This window comes from Canis lupus, chromosome 35, assembly GCF_003254725.2.
Source record: "Canis lupus dingo isolate Sandy chromosome 35, ASM325472v2, whole genome shotgun sequence".
NCBI lineage: Eukaryota > Metazoa > Chordata > Mammalia > Carnivora > Canidae > Canis > Canis lupus.
In genome coordinates, this window is record NC_064277.1 from 1,529,923 (window position 1) to 1,553,183 (window position 23,261).

Sequence of the window (23,261 nt, forward strand, 5' to 3'; positions counted from 1 at the left end):
CACTGTAGTGTGTGTGTGTGTGTGTGTGTGCATGTGCGCATGTGTGGTGGTGGTGGTGGTGGGGATGTTTGTCTGTCTTAACTCCAAAAGCAGCACAATGCCCTCTAGGCTCTATCTCAGCCATGCCCCACCCCACCCATTGAACTTTAAAACTTTAGACTTTAAGCCCTGCTGGTTGCAAGAATTCATGGCCTGCTGGCTTTCCAAACCAATTAATTATTGATGGTGTTAGTCTGTCTCTCACCCTGCTCTGCAACCACAGATCCCTCCCCACTGCAGCAGGTATGATCCCATTTCTCTCCCGAATCACATCTCCACAAGAAGGTTTCTTCAACATGGCCTCTTCCCTACTTTTAATTATAAAATTAGTTCTTGCAGTCTTCAGGTCAGTTTCTATGGTATTTAGGTGATTTGATAGTTACCTAGTTGTGTCATGGGATGAGATGAGACTCAGGTCCTCCTACACCAAGCCATCTTCCGGTTCTGGGTTTTTTGTTTAGTTTTAGTTTTGTTTTATTTTAGCAATTTGAATATATCATGCCACTCCATTCTGTCCTGCACAGTTGCTACTGAAAAAAAAAATTACTAATAGTCTTGCAGGGGTTTTCTTGTATCTAACAAATTCTATTTCTCTTCCTGCTTTTAAAATTCTCTCCTAGTCTTTAACTTTTAAAAATTATTATTTGTCTTCATGTGTGTCTCTTTGGGCTCCTTTTATTTGGAACTCTCTGGGCCTCCTGGATCTGGAAGTCTGTTTTCTTTCCCAGGTTAAAGAAATTTTCAGATAAGTTTTCTGTTCACTTATCTCTCTCCTCTTCTGGGATCCTTGTAATGCAAATGTTAATCTGCTTGATGTTGTTCCATAAATTCCTTAATCCATCTTCACTTATTTTCATTCTTTTTTCTTTCTGCTGTTTTCATTGGGTGAGTCCCTCTGTCCCATTTATAAGTTCATTGATCTGTACTTCTGCTTCATCTAGTCTGCTGTTGAACATCTCTAGTATAGTCTTCATTTCAATTATTATATATATAGTTTTTATTCCGAGGCTTCTGTTTATAACTTCCTAATAATTTCTCTTTGTTGAGGTTCTTACTGTGTTCATCCATTTTTCTCTCCAGTTTGGTAAGCATCTATATGGCTGTTACTTTGAACTCTATCAGGTAAATTCATCTCAATGTCATTAAGGTTTTTATATGAGATTTTATCATGTTCTCTCATTTAGAACTATTCTGTTTCTTCATTTTGCCTGACATTAATGTTTGTTTCTATACATTAGAATAAACAGCCACCTATCTCAGTCTGAAAGGGTTGGCCTTGTGTAGGAGATGAAACTTATCATTCAACCATGCCCTACCTTTTAGTTGTCTCTCAAACTTTTGTGATTGTCCAAGAACCTTATTTTATTTTTAATAACTCCTAGTAGTTGAGGGTATGCCAAGATCTGTCAGTGTCTCAAAGAAGGAGGATCTCAGTCTGCACTTAGATTCAAGGTGATTGGAAGTAAGACCTTCAGGCAATAGTTTAAAAAAAAAAAAAAAAGGAATATACAGTCCTTAGGGATTACAGGTTTTAGCCCCAGGGACCCTCAAGGCCAGGTGATTTAGAATTGTCGTTTGGGCAGCAGCCACAAAACATAGGGCTCCAGACAAGTTTATCAGCTTCTTTTTGGGAGCTCTGTATCTGTACCAGTGAGACAGATACAGAGCACAAAGATGGTATCTCTCAGCCTATATTCACTGAAAGCACTCTATAGTCTCTACATGTGTGCCCAACCTGAAGATGACCCCAAGGCCAAAGCTCCAGGACTAACAAGTATGCTTACACTGGGGGTGAAAGAGGAAAATTATGAAAGGCTGAGAGTGTATTTTACTATGCTCTTTGTGCAGTGCTCTGGGAGTGGCAGCCTGACAAGAGCTGTCTGTTTGGTTGTTACAGTCTTGGGAGACCCAAGAATGCTTACCTCTATGGCCACCAGCCCCAGGGCATCAAGGAGTATCCCTTGGGTGGCAGCTACAAAAACATAAAAGCTAGGATAGCAAGTACTTATAAGAGCTCCTCTTGGATAGATGCTGGCACTCTGGATCATGACAGACAGAAAATGTGAAAATAGTGCTCATGCTCCGAGGTCTCAGGGAAGGCTTACAGTCAGCCCTTAGATGTGCATTAAGTTAGAAACCTACCCTTCAGGTTATAGCTGTAATGATAATCTAATAGATCTCTTTCCAAAAATATTGAGCTCCTATTGAGGTCTGTGCCTTTCACTGCACCTTGGGGATAGTTGTTTAAGAACTCTTTCTCCATTGGTTATAGTTTTGTGGGATCCACAAGCATAATCTTCACCGGCCATCAGAACTAGGTGATGTAGAGATGTCCCCTGGTAGCAGATGCAAAAATTAGAGAACCAAAAGAGGTTATAATCTCATTTCTCTACGATACTGGTGAGCTGGATGAAGTAAGGCAGAGGTAAATTGAATTTACCAGCCTCCATTCCCTGAAAGCCCCTCTGTAGGCCCCTGTAAGTGTGTCAAACTGGAAGACTTTCCCTGAAGCCAAAGCTTCTAGATAAGTAAATAGACCTCTTTCTCAGAAGGACTGGAGGTGTGTTTCAGTCTTCAGTGCCCTGGGAGTGGGAGTATGCTCAAAACTTTCTCTCTCATTGTTACAGTTTTATGGGACCCGGGGGTAAAAGCCCCCTGGCCTTCAGAGCCAGGCAATCAAGGGGCACCCCCTGGATGGCAGCTGCAAAATCTGATCACCAGACATAAAAACCAGGCACCGGCCATGTCTAGAAATTCTCCTTGGGGGAGATACTAGCACTCCAGAGTGCACCAGACACCTCCCCCCCACCACCCCCTGCTCTTTTTTTTTTTTTTTTTTTTTTTTAATCCTAACAACATTTTGCTCTATTAACAATCTCTAAAACTCCCTGTAAGTCAGGTCTCTCTGAGGCTACCTCTCCATTTATCATGGTCATTATGGCCTCCTGGTTTCTAGTTTCTATTACTTTGGGGCCTAATCCTTCCCATAATGTTTGGTGACCCATTCTTGCCCTACTGACCAGTGCTTTCCTAAGCCCTTGGTGCATGGTGTATCCTCTGGGCCCTCTCAAGGAAGATAGTAATTTTATAGACCTGTCTCTCACCACATGCCTATTCCCACATGTTCAAGTCTCTTAGCCTCTTTTCCTTCTTCTACATTTACCTACATTGAAATTTGGCCATCATTTTTCTCTAGTGTTCTAAAAGCCACCTCAGTAGTGAATTGGCTCCATTCTAGGATACCTAACTAGGGTGTTAGATTCCATATCCTAAAAAAAAGTCCTTAATTATTGTTTATCTGACTTTATATTCTGTACCTTTGATCACACACCCTTAAAGTATATTCCCTTGGCTCCTGCTTGGGCACATGCAAGCTGATCCTTTCAATTCTTTAGGTGAATAGTCTTTTTTCCTTCCTTATCAGGCTCAAAATGTCCTCAACTGCATTGTACTAAAATTTAATCCTGGTTGTTGTCCTAGTAGCTGGAAGAAAAGAGTGCCTATTGCCTTGTGGGAATAGGTGGAGGGAGCTTCTGGGCTCTTACTAGGAAAAGAGAGTAGCACCTTTGTAATCCCAAAAGCCAATGGGATCTGTACAATCAGCATCTTCAGGGATCTCCATTCAGATGTCTCTGTCATAATTTTCAGGATTCCAGGTTTTCCCTGACCTGTTATCTCAGACCTGCCTTGACTGGACATTCACACCTCTCAAAAGCTCTGAAACTCTCACCAGAGCCCACTGTGCTATTCCATCTGCCTGCCTACCACAGGTGATGAGGATCTCTTTGGAACCCCCTACTGAAACTGTCTAGCTCTCATGCTTAGTCATTAACTACAGGTAAATAAATCTCACTCTCTCTTTTTTTTTCCTTCAGGACATCGGTTCAACTTAGCAATAGTCAACCAACTCCACTGCCTTTGTGGGCACTGTTCCTTCATATTTTTGAAATGCTTGTATCATTGCACTTAGCTCGGCAATATTCCCTACTGGGTCATATTCCAAGGCCACACGCAGTGATATCTTTGGCAATTGAGCTTCTAACTTGCATCAGGGCCTACGTGTACCCTAACTAGCCAGGATTGTGTCCTCTTTACCTCCAAGCCAGTGTGAGACCCAATCCCAAGCCCTCATTCTGCTGCCTTTTTTTTTTTTTAAACCATTCTTGGGACCCCCTGTGCTAGTCTGGGTCTAAACTATAAGGATTTTATTAGGATAAATGCCCATGTGAAAGGAAATGGTGACGGCCAAAAGAACAGTCATCCCACTATGCATGTGTGATACCTGTGAAGGGGAGAGGGATCAGAGGTTGGGTAGAAGCAGTCTGGACTACTATGCCACCCAGGGAGGGCTCCATAAGGCTGCTGACCAAAGCCAGCCCTCAGTGGAGCTCCTGTCTCTTCAGGATTACTCAGCTACTAGCTGAGAGCCCCCTGTGAGGATCATGGTCTTGGCCCAGATGAAGGGACAAATGCCTATGCATCTGGGCACCTGCTCTGTAGGTAGAGCCCTCTGTGAAGCAGCCCCAGCAGTGGGAACCATGCCCCTTCCTTCCACTTTGCTTTCTGTGCGCCCTAAAGCCCATTGCAGGTGACAGCTTTGCTATTGTGACTTTAACGAGGAAGTCACTATGAGTACAAGGACATGAGGATCAATTAATGCCCCATTTAGAGATTTTAAACTTTCTTTCAGTGGCAAAAGGAGAAGCTAGATGTCATGGCTCAGGAGTCCATGAAACCAGGTCTCCACAGCAGGCACATCTCCCCCAACCCCCAACCCCCGCTCCCCCACCTTCCCCGAGTCCCCATGCTACCCAGAGCAGACTGTCCTGAGAGTTGCCTCCTGACATCCGGCAACCATGGGAGCTTTAGAACTTTAAGGAATGTTCCTGCTCTATTATGACACAACTATGAATAAGTTACACTGCCAAGTTAGCCAGATTAGACTCAGGGGCGGTGCCCAACCAGGAACCTCACTGTGGAAGGCTGTTTATTCAATGTACTCTCTGCAGGGACTAAAAACAAAGATGATGCCTTTATGAGACATTGTGGTTTTGTTCTGGGGTAAAAAACATCCATGAAAAAGACAGGAAGTTTTTACTTTAAGATGTTCTAACTGAACTATTTAATATACTAAATATAATGAGTTGAGTCCCTGCTGACTTGCAGTTGAGAATATAAATGCGTAGTCAACTAAACTAAGCTAAACCATACTAAGCTCCTTTTAACTATTTGAGAGCGCCTACTCCCACCAGCAACCTTGAATTTGCATGTTTTATTGTCTTTTTAATAAAAAGCTTTCCAAGGGGCAATCATTATCTTTAACACAAGTACATACTGTAGCTCTTCCTTGACAAAAGATATTTCTGAGGCTACTTTTGACTAAATTATGAAATCAACTCTGTTATCATTTGAATTACCACTTAATTGAGTTGATTTTGCCTATCCTGCTTTCTGATTTTTTTTTTTTGCTTTCTGATTTTTTAGAAATTCATTTATCTTTGATTTTATTTTTTTAAATAAATTTATTGCATTTTCCAATAACCTACCATTCTTTAGAGAAAACAGGCTTTAGGGGGATCCTTGGGTGGCTCAGTGATTTAGCACCTGCCTTTGGCCCAGGACGTGATCCTGGGGTCCCGGGATCGAGTCCCACATCAGGCTCCCTGCATGGAGCCTGCTTCTCCCTCGACCTGTGTCTCTGCCTCTCTCTGTGTGTCTCTCATGAATAAATAAACAAAATCTTAAAAAAAAGAAAAGAAAAGAAAACAGGCTTTAGACTAAGAAAAAATTAAAATATTTTTCAATCCTAAAAAAAGAAAAGTTTATAATAATAACAGAATGCCTTGTGATCATTGATTATGAATATTAAGAACGTATTGAGAATCTTTAGGTAACAATGTTTTCACAGTACACTGATAATTAAACTTCATCTGCTCGGTTAGATTTCACTTACTGTTTAAACAATAATTAAGATATCACCTGGAAACCTTTCTTTTATAACCTACCAACCAGTGGTTTGCTAGTGACCTCCAATCAAAAAAGTCCTAATTGGTAGCATTTCTGTGCTGATTTCTGTGATGTGAATGTCCCACCATGGCTGATTGTAAGCTTCCACGGGGTGGCAAGGTTGTGGAACTAAAGGTGAGCAGCATCTGTCTCCTGAGTAGGAATGGGCCAGCTCCACTCTTTTGGATGAACAAAAACCACGAGCCCACTAGCATAGGCACAATGCAAATATGCTACACACTTTAAGGACCCGGATACTAGCACGATGTTTGGATGGGGTTATTGTTACCAAGTATCTCCACATATATTTCCCCCGTTCAGTCATTACTACTGTCCTATGAAGTCAGTGTTTTTTGTTTTTTGTTTTATGTTTTTTCCTTTTTAGGTTTGGAAGCTGAAACTCGGAAGGGTTCAGTGACTCAGCCAGGCAGCCCTGCTGCTGAATCAGGCAAAGCAGTCTCCTCTCGCTCCACTGCATCCAGTCGTCTTCCCACTGGGCCTCTCCTGATTTTCCTAGTGACAGGCTGGGGATCATGACCAGGGTGGGATTTGAAGAATTAGAACACATTGACCTAGATATTTTTAGGGATAAATTTTAGGGATAAGTTCCTAGAATACATTGTTTTTAAACTTCCATTCTATGGATGATAAAGGGATGCTATGGATCTCTGTGAGAAAGGACAAGGATAACCCACACCTGAGGTAGGGAAGGCAGTCAGTGGGAAAGCACAAATAAGGCTTCACAGCAGGAGCTAAGCCCCTACCATCTCTTCCCCACTGGGCCCAGCACCACCAGATGGGGCAAGGATAGGACACTTCCTCTTCGGAACACCTGTCCAAGTATGGACAAAACACTAAGGCCCTTTTCTTTGTTCCTCTTTGCACAGCTGAGAAAGCTCGGGATTTTCAAAAGAAATTTACTAAAACATCACCGGAAAACAAACAATGAATGAACAAAGGCACAAACCATAAAGGCAAAAATAGCCTTCGAAGTTTTGACATGGAGACCCAGAGACCCACAAAAGCTCATCCTCTCACCAAGTGTGCAAGCTTGTTTAGCAACACGCCCTGTCTGACAGGCAAAGCCCTTTCCTTGTGATTCCTGTACCTCTCTCCCCTGCTGCTTTGTCATAGGAGAGCCCTGCTACCTAAGAGAGAAAGGATATGAGATGAGTGAGTTGGTGCTGCAGCTGCCAAATGCAGCCCTTCCCTCCAGAGGTTATCAGATGCAAAGGGAGAAAGTGCTGGATCACTTCTGTGCAGCACAGTGAGTGGGATACCTGAGCTCGGGAGCCAGGTAGACATAGGATCATGCCTAGGCAAAGTGAGGAACACGGATGAGCCCCTCAGTCCATGGTCACTAAGATGGAAAAAACTATTTCTTAACTCTTGCTGGGGGTTGTGAGGACAGAAGGACACAGTTGAGGGACTGAACATAACTCTGGGCTCATAAGAAGCCCTCAGGTTGGACCATCAACATCACCAATAGCAGCTGATTTGAGCCTGACATTTCCAGGGGCCCGGTCCTAGTTCCTTACAGGGGCAAATGACAGCAGCATATCCAGGTATATGAACAGGACTTGCACTGGCACGAGTTCATGAATTTTATTTGTAGGTTAAAGATACTGGCCCAGGTTCTGTTCTTATTGTCAGTAATCAGTCAGCCCTCCCAAAGCACATATGAGTGCTCATGGGGAGTCCTAGGTCCTGGCTTTCATGACCAGCTAGGGGAACGTGAGGAAGGAAAAAAGAGAAGATGGATAAAAAAGGCAAGAGAAAGGAAGAGCAAACCATCCAAGACAACAGTACTGAATTCTAGGCTTTGGGAACATGCTACCTAATACTAAAAGCTTGAAGAAATAGAGATTGTGCAAGTGGAGTTTGCTTTGGGAATCTTAAGAATCAAAAACCAAAAAATCCTAGAAATATGCAGCATCTTTTGGAGAGGGCCTAAATCACTTAGGACTTCCTTTGCTGTTACTGCAAGACTTTCTTATGGACTGGATAAATCTCTCGTGAAGCCAGATACGCCCTCGAGATAATTGGCTGTGAGACACAGTGGACTTTGTTTGGATTAGGGCTCTTTCAATTGGGTCTTCTACAGCTTGCAAGTGTGTCTGAAGCGGAGCTATCTCAAAACTGATACACACCTCTCAAGATTTTTAGAGTGCTTTGAAAGTTAAGTGGGCCTTGAGGAATCTGATAAACCTGTATTTGAAAATCAAAGGGGAACAGCGTGGATATGTGAGAGGAGTGGAAGAAAACATACAATTTCCATCCTGAAGAGTGGTAAGGGGTGGAGGCCAACACCAGAAATTCTTATGTATTTTCTACAAAGTGGGCTTCTTATCCTGGATAAATAGCTGGAAATAAGAAATTGTTGATCAGAGTCATGAGAACAGAGAGAAATCAATGTTACATTTTATAACTTTTGAGCTATGAGGCAGCTCTGGGAATTGTTGCCCACCAGCTACTTGGGAGTGAAGCCTCCAAAATAAGAAAAGAACTATATCCCATGACTGGTAGATTTTGTGGAAAAAGTATTTAGTGACCATAGAACTGATTGGAAGCTATTGACTGTATTAGCTAACACTCTGTGCCTCTCCATCTTGTTTTTGAACAAACAATAGATACAGATAAAACCATCCCAATAAAAATATGAGTAATAGCATAAAGGATATGAAATGGACTATATAAATGTCAAAATTTTTAAGTATAAGTAAAGGAAAATTATAGGGAAAGGGCAAAGAAGAATATACTTAAAAAGAAAAATCATAAAGGTAATAAAATAAAATTTTAGGAAAAATTTTCTCTGTATTCTCATATTGAAAAGTGAATAGATTCTTTTGGTAGTTAGTTGGGAAATACCTTTTTTTTTTTTTTAATGTATAAATAAGCTGTAAGCCCAACATGCAGCTCAAACTCATAACCTCAAGATCCAGAGTCACATGCTCTACTGACTGAGTCAGCCAGGCACTCCCTATTGGGAAATACTTAAAAAAAAGAAATTCAGGAGATATAAAATGAGACTGAAGAACTCAGAAAAGCAACCAATGGCAACAATATGACTCTTATGTGGAAGAATTGTAATTTAGAAAAACATTAGGATATATATCACTGAACACAGTCAACAATGTGGGAAAATCAGCAAAGTTAAATGCAAAGAGATCGTGAATAAACATAAAGTGAAAAATATCTAAAACAAGATAAAAAATAATTAAATTAAGTAGAGTTGGTGTTCCTTAAGAAGTGAAGTGAATAAACAAAAAAGTGAAAGGACTCAGATATAATAGAATGAAACATTTCTAAAATAAAAACAAGACGTGAAACTGCAGGCACACTTTGTACCAGGAAAAAATCGATACAGAATTATTAACATTGAGTCATACCTTGATAAAGTTGCTGAGCCTTAAGGATAATGAGCAAATGCTGTAGGCATCCAGGCAAAAAGCAAGTCACTTGCAAGGGTGAACCTTAAACTTCTCTAGAGGAGCACACAATGTTTTAAGATAAAGTAAAAAATGCTCTAGAATTCTGAAGGAGGAAAAGCGTGACTTAACAATTTCCTACCCTGTCAAATTGTTAATTCACTATCTAAGAATTTAAGAATATAATAACCATGAAGGATTTTTGGAAAATTACTTGACAATTATATTTATTCTACTAAGAGGTGAATCAAAATAAAGAACTAAGGAGCACGGGAGGGCAAAGTGAAGGAACGCACATATAAGTATAGGGATGATCATATCTATTTAATAGGATCAAATCAACTCTGCCAGATTTGTAAAAACTTTAATTTTTTATGGTCGTTTTAGGTTTACAATAAAATTAAGAAAAGACACAGAGACTTCCCATATATATCCTGCCTGCACCCCCATGCACAGCCTCCCGCATTATCAGCATCACTAACCAGAAAGGTACATTTTTACCAAGGATGAACCTACATAGACACACTCAATCACCCAAAATCCATATTTACCTACAGTTTTATCCTTAATGTTGTGCATTCAATGTGTTTAGACATGTAGCCACCACTATAATCTCATATAGATTGTTTTCATTGCCCTAAAAATCCTTTATGCTCTGTTTATTCTTCTCCCCTCCCACCCTCTGGGAACCATTGATCTTCTTACTGTCTCCATAGTTTTGCCTTTCCTAGAACGTCATGTAGTGGGTGGAATCATGCAGTATGTAGTACTCTCAGATTGGCTCCTTTCACTTAGTAGTGTGCATTGAAGTTTCCTTTGTGTCTTTTCATGGCTTGGTAACTCATTTCATTTTAGTGCTGGATAATATTCCACTGTCTGCAACGTGCCAGTTTACTTATCCACTCACCTCCTGAAGACCGTCTTGGTTGCTACTGAGTTAGCAATTACGAATGACGCTGTCACAAATATCTGTGTGCAGGTTTTGGCGTAGACATAAATTTTCAACTCCTTTGGGTAAATACCAAAGAGTGTGATTGCTGGATTGCAGGGAGGAGCAGTATTGTAAGAAACCACTAAACTGTCTTCCAAAGTGGCTCCACTTCACATTCCCATCAGCAAAGAATGAGAGTTTCTGTTGCTCCATGTCCTCACCACATCTGGTTTGTCAAGAGTCCCAGATTTTGGATATTCTAAGTGTGTAGTGATATCTCATTGTTTTAATGAACTCTGTCAAGGTTTATTTATTTTTTTTATTTTTTTATTTTTTAAATTTTTATTTATTTATGATAGTCACAGAGAGAGAGAGAGAGAGAGGCAGAGACACAGGCAGAGGGAGAAGCGGGCTCCATGCACCGGGAGCCCGACGTGGGATTCGATCCCGGGTCTCCAGGATCGCGCCCTGGGCCAAAGGCAGGCGCTAAACCGCAGCGCCACCCAGGGATCCCTCTGTCAAGGTTTAAAATGTAATGGCAAGTTTGGTGATAAGTGATCAAGAAATGAGAAATAATAAGGTTAAAAACTGAGAGAAGTATAGTTACATAAGATAACGTAAATATTGTGATCTTCATAGAATAAAAGTAATTATAATGTAACTTAAATATCTGGAAATGTAGAGGGAAAAGAAAGCCAGGAGACTATTTAAGTGTTCTCAGGTCCTTGTATATTTTATCAGAGAATCAATGAATATTATGTTTAATTAATACAACTTTACTTTAAAATCCAAAGTTAAAAAATACTTAAAAGGTAAATAAATGATAATGAAGATTCTTTTGGTGACCATAGAATTTGAAATGTGGGCATATGGATATTTTATAGTTCTAGCTTTTAGATTATTTCCGTATTTATTTTGGTTACACACACCTGAGAAACTTGTGATACATACAGATAATTTAGTTGTGATTGATTTTTTTAAAAAATTTAACAGCTAGTCTTTGAATTCCAGGATATCTTTTGATCAACCTTGTCTGTAAATCAAAGTAATCAATGTGTCAGGTTGAATAAGTAGAAACAGATCACAACTGCTGGCATATTCTCAATAGCAAATGTTCAGCTGAGAAGGAATCAATGATCAGATTCCTCAGGTAATTAACAGAAAAAAGCAATGTGTGCATACATTCACATATATGGAGGGCATCAGACTCCAAAGCAAAATAGCACAGACTGGGTAGCTTAAACAACAGATATTTATTTTCTCACAGTACTGGAGGTGAGAAGTCTACAATCAAGGTGCCAGCATGGCTGGTGTCTGGTGAGGTTTCTCTCCTTGACTTGGAGATGGCCACCTTGCTGCTCTGTGCTCACATGGTCTTTTCTCTGTACCAGAGGGAAGATAGAAAGTTCTCTGGTCTCTCTCATTTTCTTATAAGGACCTCAGTTCTATAGGATTAAGGCTCACCCTTGGGAACACGTTTAGCCTTACTTACCTCCTAAATAAATATAGTCACATTTTGGGTTAGGGTATATGAATTTCAACATGTAAATTTTGAGGGAACAGAGTTTAATCCATAATACTTAGTAATAGTTTAATATGTTACATAATATATTTTTCAGAAATCTCAAATACTTCCAATTTACCTCTGCCAAATTTACTCAGAGTTTAGTGTTTATTTTATGTTGTACATTGACTCAAAAGGGAAGAATTCACAATAGTAATAAATTATAAAAGCATACTGAATTATGTCAGCTTTTTAGTTAGATCAGTAAAATATAAAGGTCTTATAGCCAAGTTATGATAATATTTTGGCTAATGGAGATTCTTTATCTTTTAAAAGTAATGATTTATTGTGTTCTGAAATATTTGGTTTAGAATCTTGCCTTTGACAACCAATTAACCTGATTAATTTTCATTAAATCCTGACGATAACTGTCTATCTCATGTTATATAACCGAAAATTTTATAATAGAAAGCTGTGCCTTATTGATATTAGAAAAATAAAGATATTAGATGCACAAAAATTGGATGAGGACAGGTAATGTTATTATTTGAAGATCATATATTTATATATATGGGTAAAACAGAACTACTAGTACTACTAGTGAGAATATGAAAGAGTGAAATATGAATAACAAATGGCATGATGATTCCTTTAAAAAATTAAAATATCATTACTATATTATCCTGCAATTTCACTATGGGCATATGCTCAAAGGAATCGAAAGTGATAACTCACACAGCTGTTTGCACATTCATATTTATATTTATTGGCATTATTCACAATAGCCAAAAGGTAGAAGCAACCCAAGTTTCCATCGATGAATGAACGGATAAACAAAATGTAGTAACTCCACAGGATAAACTATTATTTGGCCTTAAAAAGGAATAAATTCTGGTCCTTGCTACAACATGGATCAATGTTAAGGATATTATGCTCAGTGAACTAAGCCAGACACAAAAAGGTATGATTCTATTTATAGGAGGTTCCTAGAATAGTCAAATTCCTAGAGTCAGAAAGTAGAATTGTGATTTCCCAGGGCCTGGGAAAAAAAAGTAATGGACAGTTATTGATTGGTAAATGGGTACAGATTTTCAGTTTTGGAAGATGAATCCTAGAGATGGATCGTGGTGATTGTTGCACAACTCTATGAATGCCACTAAACTGTGCACCCAAGAATGGTTAAAACGGTAAATTTTGTCTGATACATATTTTATTGCAATTGAAAAAAAATAAAAGAAACTGTTACCAACACTGCCTCTCACTCCCCAAAATTCATAATAATGGTTGGGTCAACAATTCATGTGTAAAAGTCAATAGCCTTCATGTATACAAAAACACAGAAAACAAAAACAACAATCACCCAAAACCAAAAAACAACAGTTAGAAATTACAATCAAAGACCCTATTTTTGACTTTTTGTTTTGTTGTGGCTTAACATGAGTAACATAAAATTTACCATTTTAATAATTTTTAAGTGTGTAACTCCGTGGCATAAAGCTTATTCACAATGTGTGCAAACATCACCATTATCTTTCTATAGAACTTTTTCATCATCCCAAACAGAAACTCTGTGCCTACTCAATAATGATCACCCCATTCCACCCTTGTCCTATTCCTTGGTAACCCCCATTCTACTTTATGTCTCTACAGATTTGCCCATATAATCTGGGTGCCTCATATAAGTGGTACCATAAGATAACTTGTCCTTTTTGTCTGGTTTATTTCACTTAGCATTTTCAAAGATCACCCATTTAGTAGCATGCATCAGTTTTTTCTTCCTTTTTAATCTGAATAATATTCCAAAGATTATATATATATTACATATATATATATATATATATATATATATATATATATATAGTTTGTTTATTTGTTTGTTTGTTTATCCATTCATCTACTGATGGATATTTGGGTTTTCTCACATTTTGGATACTGTGAATAAACTGCTATGAACATCATTGCACAATTGTCACAGTGCCTGTTCTCGATTCTTTTGGATATATAGCTAGAAACGGAATTGCTGGATCACATGATAATTCTATTTTTAATTTTTTGAGGAGCCATCAAATTGTTTTCTGCAGCAGCTGTACCATTTCATATCCACATCAACAATGTCCAAAGGTTGCAATTTCTTCATAACGTTGCCAACTTGTAATTTTATATTTTTGTTTTGATAATCGCTATCCTAGTGGGTGTGAAATAGTATCTCACTTATATTTGTATTCCCCTAATGATTAGTGATATGGAGCATTATTTCATGTGCTTATCAGCCATTTGCGCATTTTTAGAGAAATGTCTAAGTTCTTGCCTATTTTCTAATTGAGTTATTTGTTTTTATTGAGTTGCAGGAGTTCTTCACATATTCTGGATAGTAATCCCTTATCAGATATATTACAAATATTTTCTCCCATTCCCTTTTGTTGTCTTTCACTCTCTTGATAATATCCTTTGATGCATGCATTTTGATTTGATTTAAAAGTGCAACTTATCTATTTTTTTCTTTGTTGCTTGTTGTTTTGGTGACACATTCAAAATATCATTGTCAAATCCCTTATGTTTTATTCTGTGATGTTTATAGTTTTAGCCTTTAAACTTGGTCTTTGCTCCGTTATGACTTAATTTTTGTATATGGCACAAGGTAAGGGTCATTTCATTCTTTTGCATGTGAACAACCAGTTTTTCTACACTATCTGTTGAAAAAATTAGTCCTTTCCCTCAATGAATGCCCTTATTATGCTTGCTGAAAATCAACTGACCACATGTTATTTCTGGGCTCTCTATTCTAATCCATTGTACATATGTACGTTCTGTCCCAGTACAATGCTGTTTTGATTCACTTTTTAGTAAGTTTTAAAATCAGGAAGAGTGAGTTTCCCAACCTTGTTCTTGTTTTTCAAAATTGTTTTGGCTATTCAGGAGCCACTGAAATTTTCCATATGAATTTGGAATGGAATGAATTCTATTTCTGCAAAAGTGTCATTGGAATTTTTATAAGGATTGCATTGAATCTGTAAAGTTCTTGAGTGTATTATTCATTTAAACAATATTAAATCTAAAATAGATGAACACAAGATATCTTTCCATTTGTATATCTTCTTTATTTTTTTAAGCAAAATTTTGTAGTTTTCACTGTACAAGTCTTTTATTCTTGGTTACATTTATTCCTTTTTTTAATTTTTTTTGGTTACATTTATTCCTAAGTATAAAAATTGATGCTACTATAAATAGAATTTTTTAATATTTTCTTTTGGGATTTTTAATTTTTAGTGTATAGAAATGAAACTGATTTATGTGTGTGTTGGTTTTGTATCTGGCAACTTCAACTGAATTTGTTTATTAGCTCTCACAGTTTTGTGTGTGTTTGTGTTTGAGGGTTGCTTACATTTAAGATCACGTCATCTACAAACTGAGATCATTTTACTTCTTCCTTTCTAATTTGGATGCCTTGTATTTCTTTATCTTAACTCATTTTTCTGGCTAGAATTTCATGTTAAATCAGAATAGCCAAATCAGGCATCCCTTCCTTGTTCCTGATCTTAGTGGAGAAGGTTTCAGTCTTTCATCATTGAATATGATGTTAGCTGTGGGGTTTTCCATGGATTTTATTATGTTGAGAAAATTTCCTTCTATTCCTAGTTTATTTAGTGGTTTTCATCATGCAATGGAGTTAAGTTTTGTCACTTCTTTTTCATCAGTTGACATGATCATGTGCTTTTCTCTTTTTCTCTCCTCCTCCTCTGTTCTGTTTTATAATGCATTACATTCATTTTTCTTCATATGTTAAACCACTCTTGCATTCCAAGAATAAATCATACTTTGTAATGGTGTATAATCTTCTTAATGTACTGCTGAATTTAGTTTGCTGGTGTTTTATTGAGAATTTTGCATCAATATTACTCAGGGATATTGGTCTGTAATTTTCTTGTAGTATTTTGACTGGCTTTGGTAGCAAGGGTAGTTCTGGCCTCATAGAATAAATAAAGGAAGTGCTCTTCAATCTTATGGAAGAGTCTGAGAAAGAACTGGTATTAAGCCTTCTTTAAATGTTTGGTAGAATTCAGCAGTGATGCCATAGATCCAGGTCTTTTATTTCTTGGCAGATTTTTGATTACTGGTTCAATCTCCTTACTAATCATGAGGAAGACCCTGTTTTTAAAGCACAAAAAAATGTATAAATTGCCTCAAAGTAATTTTTAAGAACTATATGAGATCTATATAAAAATAATTGTAAAACCTATTGGTGTCTATCTCTGAGATTTGAGAAATATTGTCATACTATATTCTTCTTTAATATTATTTATTTATTTATTCATGAGAGACACAGAGAGAGAGGCAGAGACACAGGCAGAGGGAGAAGCAGGCTCCCTGCAGGGAGCCCGACGTGGGACTCGATCCCAGGACCCTGGGATCAGCCCTGAGCTGAAAGGCACTCAACCATTGAGACCCCCAAGCATCCCATCATACTATATTCTTAAATAAGAAGACTCAGTGTCATTTTTAAAAACTGACAATATTTCTAAATTAATCTATAAATGCAATGCAATCCCAATAAAATAGAAAAATAGTTTGAGTGAAAGTTTAGAGAAACCACGATACGGGATTTTTAAATTCATATGGAAAATTAAATATGCTATTCCCTGAGAAATTTTGATAAAAAAGGAGTGATGCTATGAGATTACCCTAAGAACTTGAAAAAATCTTACCTACAAGCTATGAAAAATCAAATCTCTAAGCTATGAAAACATAACTATAATTAAAACAATGAGGTACTGATATACTAATAGGCTGATAAATTAATGCCCAGGATGATATAACACCAAGAAATAGGCTCATGTAATCTCTGGAACAATGTAATACTCAGCAAATATATTGTTTTTAAAATGGTATAGCTAAACTAGAAAATAATATGCACTTGGATTCAAACTAGGTATCAGGACAAATTCCAGATGGATCAAATATTTGAAATGGAAAACAAGAAACTTTTAAAAATAGAAGAAATCATAAGAGAATTATATTCTTAAAACTTTTAGAAGCTCTTTCAAACATAAATAAGATCCTGAAGTCAGAACAATAAAATTGATAAATTTAAGTACAGAAAAATAAACAATGTTTTCATGGAAAAAATCCATCAGAATAAAAGCTAAAAGGTAAACAACAAAATGATAAAATATATTTGTAACTCTTAACATAAACAAGAGATTAATTCCCCTGATTTATATGTATATAAAACAAATCAATAAGAAAAAAACAATAGTGCAATAAGAAAAATAAGCAAAGTTTCTAAGCAAACAATGGAAAATGAACTACAAAACTAAAAATTATTTTTAAGGTATTGAAGATGCTCAATCTCATTTATTATTAGAAAAATGCAAATTAAAATTACACTGACATGCCATTTTTCACCTATCAGATTGGCAAATGTCTAAAATCTTGATGAATTTCCCTGTCAGTATGGATGTAGGTATAGGAAACATGTCTGCTGACACGTTGCAAGTGGGAGTGTAGACTAGTGTATCTCAATGGTGAGCACTTGGCGACATCTATCAAAATTAGAAATGCACCTACCCTTTGACCTAACAATGGTTAGAAATGATTCTGAGAATTTACCTTATAGAAATACTTAGACCTGTGCTACTTGATGTTTGTACAAGGTTATTACTCATTGCATCATTGTTCTTGTAGCAAACACTTGGAGACAACCTAAGTATACAGTGTAAGATTGATTAAATAAATGAGGGTATAATCATACAGTGGAATGCTATGCAGCTGAAATAAACAGTGAGAAAGCCTTGTATGTACAGATAGGGAACAATGCCCCAAGACTATTATAAAGTTTTTTTTTTTAAAGAGTGTGACTTAGCATGCTGTGATAATGTTCTTATGTTTCTTTTGCATCGTTGATTTAGTAGTCATGTCATGTTATTATAGATGTATGTGATTCATTAGATGCATGAAAAATTCTAACTCCCACATGAAAACTAGAACATGAAAATTAATACATGAAAAATTCCCCTTTTGTTTTTTTTTTACAAAATAATTAAAATTCCTTTTATTCATTGCATGAGAACATTATACAAAAATTAAAAGTTTATTTTCTGAGTCCTCACTATTTTGAGAACTAATTGAAAGTTTACCAAATCTGTAGTTTTATCCAACTGAACCATAGAGATTTTACATAATCTCATCATCCAAATGAGTCAGGAATATTTTTTTCTATAATTTACATTATCATAATGTTTTTAAATGACACATTGGGACCCTCTAGTAGATGGAATTTGTTAGGCAATAGGTAGCTTTCTAAGAACATGAAATACAATAAAACAGAATGGGAAATGTCACAGTGAATCACATGTGATAAAAAAATATATGATCTGTGTTGTGATGAAAATTGTATTTCTTACATAGCAAGTGCTAAGAGTCCTGGTGCTAGGGATGCAATGACAAATGAGAACTTGTTTCAGCCCTTATAAAGTTTACAGTCTGTTGGGAAGAGTCGGGCAAGAAAGAAGCAAGCAAATAAGCCAGTGCAGGTTATAAACACATCAAGAAAGAATGAACAATATGCTGGAAGGAAGCCAGGGGTGGTGATTTCTTACAATACCCGTGGAGGGTCTCTCTCTGAGTAGGTTGATGTTCAGGTTGCAGCTGAAGCAGGAAAAGAAGCCAGTTACCTGGTGGTGCAGAGGAGAGAGCTCCAGGCACAGGGCGCAGCAAGCACGGATCCCAAGCAAAGAAAGAACCAGGTGTGTTCTGGAGATGGGAGCAGCAGGGAATGCAGCTTGATATAGGACGAGGCAGAGGACAGGAGCCAGAATACGCCAGGTGTCAAGGGCCAGGAGAAAGCAGGTTTGGATTGTGTTTCAGGTACAGCGTGGGGCCACTGAAGGACGTTGATCAGGGTGGTTGCATGCTAATGCTCAGGCTTCTCAGTATAGGGTGAATTAAAAATAAGGCAGTGGTGCCTTTGTGTAGGGTGAGAAGTGAGTGAATTTGCCCTTGATTTGAAGGTAGAAATGATATGTCATTGATGTAGAATTAAGCAGAAAGGAAATGTCAACAAAAACGACCAGCCTCATAGCGTTGCTAGCGAGGCGTATGGCAACACCATTAGTGGCATTTTTATGGCCATCTACTCATCTAATGGACCTAACACCATGTCAGTGGCATGACATCTGATTAGCTTTGGCCTCATGGATCCCGCTTTCCTTCATAAGGAAGATGGAAACTTAGCTTTGAATGACATTCTAAATGTATGTTCACTTTGGTTCTAAGTTTTCTGCCTATATACATATTTTATGACTTTGAGCTATTCAGTTTTTGCTGAAAAAAAAAAAAAAAACCTCAGAGCCTCATTTCTACATAGCATTTTTCTCTTGACCCGAGTTACAAGTGATGTTTCTTATTGGCAGAACTCATAAAGCTATTTTCCAAAATTTCATAAAATCGCGAGGACTTGGACAATTTGATCATCTTGCAAGGTGAACTTTTGTGAAAAATAAGTTGTAACACTTCCTTATTTCTCATCACATTGCTTTTATGTCCTGCCGTTGGAGGGTAGAAACAACTGAACCATCAGTTAGTGCTGTGTAAATGATTTATTATGGGTCTTGAATCTGTTCAATCTTTCACATTTATTTTCAATTAAAAAAGTGTTTTTGGTTTTTAGTTAATAATCTATAACCTTAAGGGAAAAAATCAAAAATAATTAAAAATAAAAATGATGAAAAATTACTAACCATAAATATTGAAATGGAAATATGCCAATCTCAAATTTATAATAATTCCATCATATATATCATAGACCAAAAAATCCCAACCTCTGCTTAAAAGAACCTATAGCAAGATATTAGGAATATGAGCTGTGTTTGGTTTAGTTATTATTGGGAAATGATTATGCATTGATGTATGCCTGCCCCAGCAGACGCTCTGGGGGTTCCTTGGCTTTTAATTGAGGGGATGCCTTTGGGCCATGCAGGTGAGCTGCCTGTGTGACCTTATGGGACCTGGGCATCTGCAGGCCTCTGCTAAAAGCAAGATCAATGCAGGATTATATTTATTAATCACAGGTTTATAAATAACAAGTTAAAATTTAAATACAGGTATTAGGAGAAAGAAAAATTTTAAAATCCTTTTTTTTTTAAGTTTTTTTTTTTAATTTTTATTTATTTATGATAGTCACAGAGAGAGAGAGAGAGAGAGAGAGAGGCAGACACAGGCAGAGGGAGAAGCAGGCTCCATGCACCGGGAGCCTGATGTGGGATTCGATCCCGGGTCTCCAGGATCGCACCCTGGGCCAAAGGCAGGCGCCAAACCGCTGCGCCACCCAGGGATCCCTTAAAATCTTTTAAGAGAAAAAGTGTACTAGTAGCCCAAACCATTGCATTATCAAATGGATGATGCATTTGAGGACACGTGCTCTTTTCTATGGCTTTGAAACTATTTAAAAATGCATTTTTCAAAATTAAATTGGAAAAGAATATTTAGAACCACTGAAACATATCTGTGCAGCCCAAATGTTCCAGGGGTATGGTTCAAAAACCACACAGACAGACGAGACTGATAACTTACAAGGACGCAGAGAAGTTAGACTCTGCTCTGCAGGTTTTGTTCCGGTGATCCTCTCCCTGGCATCCCATCCACTTCTCTGGAGTGCTCAAGGCCATGGTTTTAGAACAAAAGCCAAATGCTTTTTGGTAATTTCTGTATAGTATCACAAGGGCAACCAAAAATAATGGGAAGAAAAAAGCCCAGACTTTCCTACAATCCAGCTTTAAGATCCTTGGGCAAATAAACTCACCCACATTCGGTTTCCTCATCTGCTAACATTAGCTCATAGGGCAGCTCACAGGTGGGGAAATATGTGCAATTGATCCAGCGCATTCCCTGATGTATATAAGGATTCACTAAACAGTAGATATATTAATTAATCAAACAGGGGCATACCAGGGATGCACTTCACGCAAATTTCAATTAGAAGAGCTGTGAGCAAAGGAAGTAGACCACAGGACCCGGCCTTCGGGAGCTTACATCAACAATGGATGGAAGAAGGCAAAGGGAGGCTGACAGTCCTCGAACCAGGCTGCGCCAGGCGCAGAGTGATGCACTCTGTCTAAAAGACAACGTGATTGCAGCTCACATTTAAATAGGTAAAATAGACACCATTTTCATTCACATTTTGTGAATGTTTCCAGTCAAGAAACAGAAGTTAAATGCTGAAGCTCACAGGGCCACTAAATGGTCAAGCCTGGTTTAGGACTCAGGGCATTGGATCCCATGTCCCGAACCGTCCGGGAGATGGATGCATAACCTGAAGTCAACTTGTTGCCATTTGACCTACTGTATGTGTGTGTACATGACCGAAGCTCCAGGAAGAAAAAAATTCCCCAAGGAAACCATGCCAATGGGTGGGGACCAGGAACAAAGGAGCAGAGGAGATTCAGCAAGTACAACTCAGCCGACTGCCTTGATTAATTGCCACCCACACAACTAGGTGTTGCTGCTGTTTACTTAGAATGCTGCCAGCCATGAGGGTTCTGGATTCCTGAGGATTGCTCCATTCCTAGGCCTAACTGAAAGTCATTATCACTTATACCTGATGCATGACCCCCGCCCCAGCCTGTGGGTTCTCGCTGTGTTGGAGCCAGGCAGCCAGCTGAGCCCCTGCACACAGTCAAGGCTCTTCCCCGAGGGTGCACCCTCAGGCCCTCCCAGGAGCTGAACCACATGTAGTACCTGCTTGTGGCTTCTTTCTGTGTCTCTCAAGGCTTAGGAGAGCTCCATGGGATTAGTGTTGCAGGTAAGGGCAGTGCCTAAAAGGACTCAGACGAATGAAAGAAGAAAAAAGAGAAGAGTAGAATTAGCCTCTGACATGTGGAGAAGCTTCTCCTTCCAACCTCCCTGCTGCTGTGGTTTTCACTGGGCTTCCAGAGGTCAGGGAGGAATTGAGTAGAAGTGTGAGGTCAAACAGTCTGGAGGCCTGGGCAGGCACCGGGCAGGGAGAGTTGGGTTCAGAGTCACATCATTCGGCGCAGCAGCCTTGGCGTGCCTGCTGGGAGGTCACCGGGACCTTGCCAAACCGAGCCAGAAGCCTTCATCCTCTCCTCTTGAGCCTCAGCGGGCAAAATAGTAGAGCAGCCAAGCTGCCTCTCCTGCCACCTCCAGGCCCTGCCTCGACCGCACACAGGGAGCCGCGTTCGTGGGGTGTAGGGTGGACGACAGGGACCCCGATAGCAGCATTCCCGGCTCTACCATGTAAACGTTAATTCCTCCAACTTCCATCTCTGTCCTTCATGAAGTCATTCCTCCTATGGCTTCTCCGTTTCTCTGTAAATAGTTTTAAAAAGAAAAATGGTTGTAAAAACCACGTAGTGTAAAATTTTACGATCTTACCCATTTTTAAGTCACGTATACTGTTTAGCAGCATTAGGGATGTTCACACACGTTTGCAAACGATGTATGTCCCCGCTGTGAAGACACAACGTGCCTGAAAGGAACAGCTCGTGGGCACCTGAGCTTTCTGAAGCCACGAGCTTATGTCCCCTCAGTAACAGCAGCGATGTGTGGCCACAGCCAGGGAACAGGGGAGAGTTGGGGCAGAGAGGGGCTCGGGTGTGAGAAAAGGAGAAAGGGGAGCAGAACTGTCACGGCCCAAACTCCTGTGAGCTGCCCCTGCCCTAGTGTGACATCACTCGCTCTCAACCAAAGACACGGGGAGATGCTAAAAGAGAAATAAAATGATTACCAGAAACCCCATTTATTTAATGAACCCCATTAATTTAATTACAGTCGGCTAATGTTCAAAACACATGGGCAAAAACCGTTAAATAAAGAATTTTGTTAAAGATAAATAAAAAAATCTGATGGTGTTCAGATTCTTACCCTTTCTTTTTAACCTAAATATTTACCAGAACGAAATTATTTTAAAATCCACTGGTAGTCAGTCCCTAAGAATAGAATTCTCCAATTTACATAGTCCAAGATCGAGAACAATCAGCGCAAAGTCTAGGACAAAGTAAAGATTTGTCTTTCACATACCAAACACAGTTCTTCCATCGTACATTCCAGGCACCGCGGCCAGAAACAAATGATATAACCAACCCCTTTGCGGGGGGGAAGGGAGAAAGAAGTGTTTCTGGCTTTTTTTTTCTTTTTTCTTTTTTTCCAGTTGTGGTAAAATGCACATAGAATTGATCGTCTTGTGTTTAAGTGTACAGTTCGGTGACACCCGGTGTATTTACATTGTTCGGCAACCATCGTTACCATCTATCCACAGATTCCTTTTCATCTTGCAAGACTGAAATTCTGTATTGTTTAATTCCATTAAACAGTGACTCTCCCTAACCTCTGGCAACCA